The sequence below is a fragment of the Teleopsis dalmanni genome, chromosome 2 (genome assembly GCF_002237135.1).
Source record: "Teleopsis dalmanni isolate 2A chromosome 2, ASM223713v2, whole genome shotgun sequence".
In the NCBI taxonomy this organism is placed as follows: Eukaryota; Metazoa; Arthropoda; class Insecta; order Diptera; family Diopsidae; genus Teleopsis; species Teleopsis dalmanni.
In genome coordinates, this window is record NC_051847.1 from 239,887,854 (window position 1) to 239,893,752 (window position 5,899).

The following is a 5,899-nucleotide window of genomic DNA, read 5'->3' on the forward strand; positions in this document are numbered from 1 at the left end:
TAAACCAAGTGGGTCGAACAGTCTAGGTAAATCAGAACTAACGACTCTCTTCGTGATTATTTCTTCAGTAACCATTTTGACCTTAATTCCAAATAAATCCGCCTTAGGCAACCAAAATAATCCCAGCTTTTTGATTGACTCGTTATTATCGAAATCTAGATTTACCTCTTGATCATCTTGAGAAATGTTTTTCAAAAGTTGAGGATGGTTTGCGCTCCATTTTCGAAGATAAAAATGATGCTTCTGCAAAATATGGATTAGTTGTCTTTGAGCTTCAATAGCCGTATTTAAACTATCTGATCCACCGAGCCCATCGTCAACGTAAAAATTGTCACACAGGATTTGAGCTCCTAATGGATAATTCACCTTATTTTCAAATGCTATCTTTTGCAGACATCTTGTTGCTAGGTAAGGAGCTGCTCGAGTCCCATATGTAATTGTGTTTAGCTGATAATAACGAATCGTAGAATTTGGACTGCTTCTCCAAATGATAAGTTGATAGCGCCGATCTTCAGGATTTATCAAAACTTGTCGATACATTTTCTCGATATCTGTGGTGAAAACAAACTGTGGTCGCCTAAAACGGAGCAGAATTGCAAAAAGTTCACTTTGAACTGTCGGTCCGTTATACATTAAATCATTCAACGAGTGTCCAGATGTAGTTTTGGCTGATGAGTCAAACACCACTCGAAGTATAATAGTTGTACTATCTGGTTTTAGTACACAATGATGAGGAATGATATATCTTGGAGTCAACATGGAATCCAGGTTTACTTCAGTCATGTGACCCAACCGCTCATACTCTTCCATAAACTGCACATAGTGTTTCCGCAAAACATCATTTTTTGCTAGTCGTCGTTCAAGACTGATGAACCTTCTCCAAGCTGTTTCTTGAGATTCCCCTAACGTCAATGAGTTTTCCAGAAACGGCAACCGTACCACAAAGCGTCCTTCTTTATTTGTATGGACGTTCTGAACAAAATGAGATTCGCATAGTTTTTCTTCTTTGGATAATGTCCTTTCTGTTGTATTCACCTCATCCATTCGCCATAATCGTTCAATTGCATCTTCTAACGATGAATTATTATCAACAGCCTCCACCCCACCACCAAAAACTACACATAATACGTTTGATGTGTCTGTATTTGATGCAACCTTGCCACTGACAATCCAGCCAAGTGTAGAATTTTGCAAGACTGGAAGCCCAGGAGCAAGCGTGATTTTACCCTTTTTAGCAGACTGAAATAGAACTCCGCACTGAGTAAAATATCAATTTTCCCTTGTTGGAAAAATGTTAGATCTGCTAACTGAATGCTGTTCGGGACCTTCCGTTTGGAAATATCGTAGCTGGAACTTGGTTGAAGTGGAACTATATTTGGAAGCACAAACGCTTCGACTTCTGTAGTGAACTTCGAGTTAAGGGATTGCAATTTGATGTTAACTCGCTGCGTTGAATTTTTGTGCACTTTTCCTATACCTTCTATGCACAATAACGATTTTGTTTTTGATATATTGAGCCTTCTGACAAGACGCTCAGAGACTATGTTCACTTGTGAACCAGAGTCTAGTAATGCTCGGACTGCAATTGTATTTCCATTAGCTGCAGTTATTTTGACTCTTGCAGTTGGCAAAAAAACGTATTCACGATGACCTGTGGATGTGTTTGCTGTCGCTGTGGCAACTGCAGTATTGTACCCACTTGATGTAGGTTGAATGTTTTGTTTTGTTTGATTGTTAACTTCCAAATGTAGCAACGTGTTATGCTTTTTATTGCATTTGGTACAACTTCTTGATAAACATATGTTCACCACGTGATCATTTTTAAACCACTTGAAACAGAGCTGTTGGTTTTTCACCCAATCCAATCGTTGATATGGTGAAAATTGCAGGAATTTACGGCAATGGTATGGCAATGGTTAATGGCAATGGTATTTCGATCTGCTTTAGTTTTTATGGCCACCTTATCTTTTTGTTCTACAACTTCCATCAGATGAAATTGTAGCTCTAAAAAGGCTAAAAACTCCTGAATGTTTTGTATCTCTTTTGGTTTTGCCAGAGATTGCTCATATCTAATGAGCATCGTCCGATCGAGTTTTTTAATTAGTACCTGTAACAAAATTGGGTCCCAAAAAGTCGTTTGAACGCCAAGATTGTTCAGTGCTAATAGACACTCTTTCGTTGTGTCATATAAATTTTTAACTGCTGCCACAGTTGATGTGCCTGATGGCTGATTTAGAAGTTCATCGATTAAGGTGGACGCCAAGACTCTTTTATTGTTATAGCGGTCTTGTAATATTGTCCAGGCTGCAGGTTAATTCTCCTCCGTTATGCTGAAATGACTGATTAATTTTTCAGCTTCACCTGTCACATGTGATTTCAAATACCACATTTTTTGAGCAGCTAGTAGTGGCTGTTTGTCTACCATTTGTGTAAACAAGTCAAATTGGCTCTATTTTAAGTAATTCCCATTAAAACTTGGGAGTGTTACCTTTGGCAATGGCAGTGAGGAACGCATATTTGTTTCTGCTACTGCTGCTTGTTTGTTTTGTAGTTGATCCAATTTTATGAAGAGCTCTATCAAACCTTGTTGTACCAAATCTTCAATTTGGTAATATTCATCTTGGTTAAATCCTGACGCTAGTGGATTTTCCAAGTTTTCCCACAGTTCATCATGCAAACATCCCAGTTGGTTCCATTGTTGCATGATCGTGTTTGATTTAATTTCGTAATATCGAATTGGTTGTATGCCTTCGCTCTCTGACAAGCTCTCTACTAATCTTTTTAGAGCTGCCATTCGAGCAGATATTTTTCTTATCGAACCATTTGTCGTAGCCACTAGTTGCGGCTGTGATGCCATTTGGTTACTAGCAGCTTCACCTGTTGCTTTGATTCGAAGGGCTTCTATCTTGAATATTTCACTATATTCATTTGTTACTTATTTTATTTTATCATAGTAACAAGATGTAAAATACTCATCATCTGTTATGTTGTGGTTTAGTGATGGAAAACGTGACTGCACCAAATGTTGTATTTAAAATCTGGACTAAATGTTGTATCTTCAGTTAGTTGTAATTTTTCTACAATTGTATATGTAATTTTTCTTCGTCTAGTTATATAGTTATATAACTTATTCGGTTATACATGTAGATAAACTTTACTATTTTTTATTTTTTTAAGAAAAAGAAAGTCATTGATCTGTTTTCTGTGTATATGATCTTTTATTTCACTTGTTATTTCAGTTGCTTTTCTGTTGTATACAATTTTCCTTTTTATTTTCCAATTTTCTTAGTATAAAAGTTTATAACTAATTTTACACTTTTAAAAGTTTAATTACCAGTTTTAAACAACTTATTTAACTTTAAAATACACTAAAGTTATATTTCAAATACTAACACGTCCTTAATTACTAATAAAACCCTTTGTACTTGAGTTTTATTCCCACGATTAATTCCACACAACTGTTTTACGCATCAGCGTCTCAGTCATCACACCAAAACTCAACTCTCTCTTTGTGTTTTTAATTCTATCTTATATACCTAAACTTGATGCAAAAATCCAATATATGACCTTCAAATTACCCTAGTTACCTTATTGGGCTTTTCCATAGTTTCATAATTTACTTTGCTAAATTCGCAAAGTTTTTATTATTATAAATTATCACTTTATTATTATCACTTACATCATGACACCAATTACTAACCAAATACCAAAACTCAGCATTTCTTATCGTCGAACTGACGGTCTGATGCTTTGGTTCTAGTCAATAACTGCCCAGATGCAAATAACCTTGCCTATTTTTAGGGAAAATGTACGATCACCTAAGACCGTACACACTACCTTACGGAAAAACTGCCAAAACCGTGAAATTAAATAAAATAAATATTTAACTCACAACAGTTAGTTGATCGATGGGAGTTCTGCGCGTTGTGTCATTTTGTTCAAATTGCGTCCAAGCAACCTTTCACTGTAGTATGCTGATGTTTGCTTGCGTTCAGCCGAATTTTTTTTAAAGTTCCTGACGATTCGTTGAATCTCTTCGCCCATCTCCTTTTGGCATCTAGGAATTCATTAAGAGTTGCCATCGATATTCTGGAGTTTTTGCCAAATGTGCTACGAAATGTTCTTCGAATGCTGAATGTTGAAACTTAACTGCTGACTGTTGATTGTTGACTGTTGCTGCGTTAAACCAGTCAAGTGCAGCTGTCCGTTTCACGTGGTCACCAAAATATACGATCAAACCAAAATGTGTGATCAACGTTGGAATCAACTATTTGCAAGCACTGAACACTTGAATCCAGTACTTATGTTGATTCTATTTAAACAAGAAAACCACTGAGTACTTGAACCCAGAGATTTCGACGACTGTCCTAATTATCCTAGTCACTGAACACTTAAATCCAGTGAATAGGCGCTTATGTGACGTAAATTTAGCACTTGAACTAAATTTACAAAGCTAATAGAATAAAGCAATGAATTCATAACGAATGTGGCTTCGCATCAAATGAATTGTCAAAAATTCAATTGTGCCTTTTATTTAAAATTAATAATGAATTTACAACAAATAAATTAACTAAAATAACCTTGACCATGCATGCCAAACAATGAACTTGTTACAAACTGCAAGAGTGCTTTTTCTTGCAGACTAAATTTGACGCTTTTGTTTTCATGAGCAAACAAAAGCGTATACGTGTTTTTGGGCATTGCATTGACAAAATTATTTTTTACAACAAAATATATTTGAAATGAAATTATTACAACACAAAATAATATAAATAAATTATTCATACAAAATAATACAAACAAATTATTCATACATAGTAATATAATATAATATTTAACATATGAGAAAATTGAAATTCTCTCTCGTAACTGCTAAATCTACAAAACTAATTTGTTCAATTAACGTAAATTTTATGCATTTTTCGTTTTGCATGTAGTCTTTACGATGTGCATGTAACTGTAATTTTAACCAAGTGATGAAATTTCACATTTTAAATGAGAGAATACGTGGATTCACTCTTAAAGTTGTGCACCAGATCCTTCTTTCTTAAGTATGATATGGACACTAAATATAGATATAGATAGATATACATATATAAATATAGATAAAATCATGATATAGGGTACCGATTACTACCTATTCATCACCTAAATCTTTTCAGGGAAAGCGATTTGGGCTCAATAAAAAAGTTATAACTGAAACTAAGGCATATTTCAAAGCCAGAAATGAAACATTCTACAAGAGAGATCGTTGAGGAACTTTATTTAACGGTTATTTAACGACCTTATTAGCCAATGTGCTATGTTATGATAGATGTTTCATAAGACACAAGAATTTATAACAGAGATGTCGTGACACTTTAAGCATATTTCTTCATGAAGTCTTCCATATGCACACTGTCTGCAAAGTTGCCTTCTTTTTTGTACAACGTATGCTTATACAAATACAGTTTTTTTTGTGGATGTCGAAAGGAAAGTGTTCGGTAACAATACAAAATAACATAAAATATATAATGTTCATAAATAACGAAAGTTTTTGTATTATTGGCAACCCTGTTGCACAATGTAAGTTTTTAATAAAAACGATCAGTCTTGATCAAACTCGAATTAAAAAACAACGTGTTTTTTTGTCGTCTCTTTTTCGGTTTTAGTTTTACTAAGAAAAATTCTTCTTGGTACATTTTATGGCGCCCAACGTGGGGCACGACAGATACTTGACAAAGTATAATTTAGACATTTGAAAGTGATATATTTAATATATATTAAATATATAATATATGTTGTATATTTAATAATAAAAACTAGAACAGTCTCATTTTCGGGCCGTCGCACAGTGTGACAAAACACAAAATTAGGCGGTCATAATTCGATATTTTCGGAACCAGTAGAGATATTGATA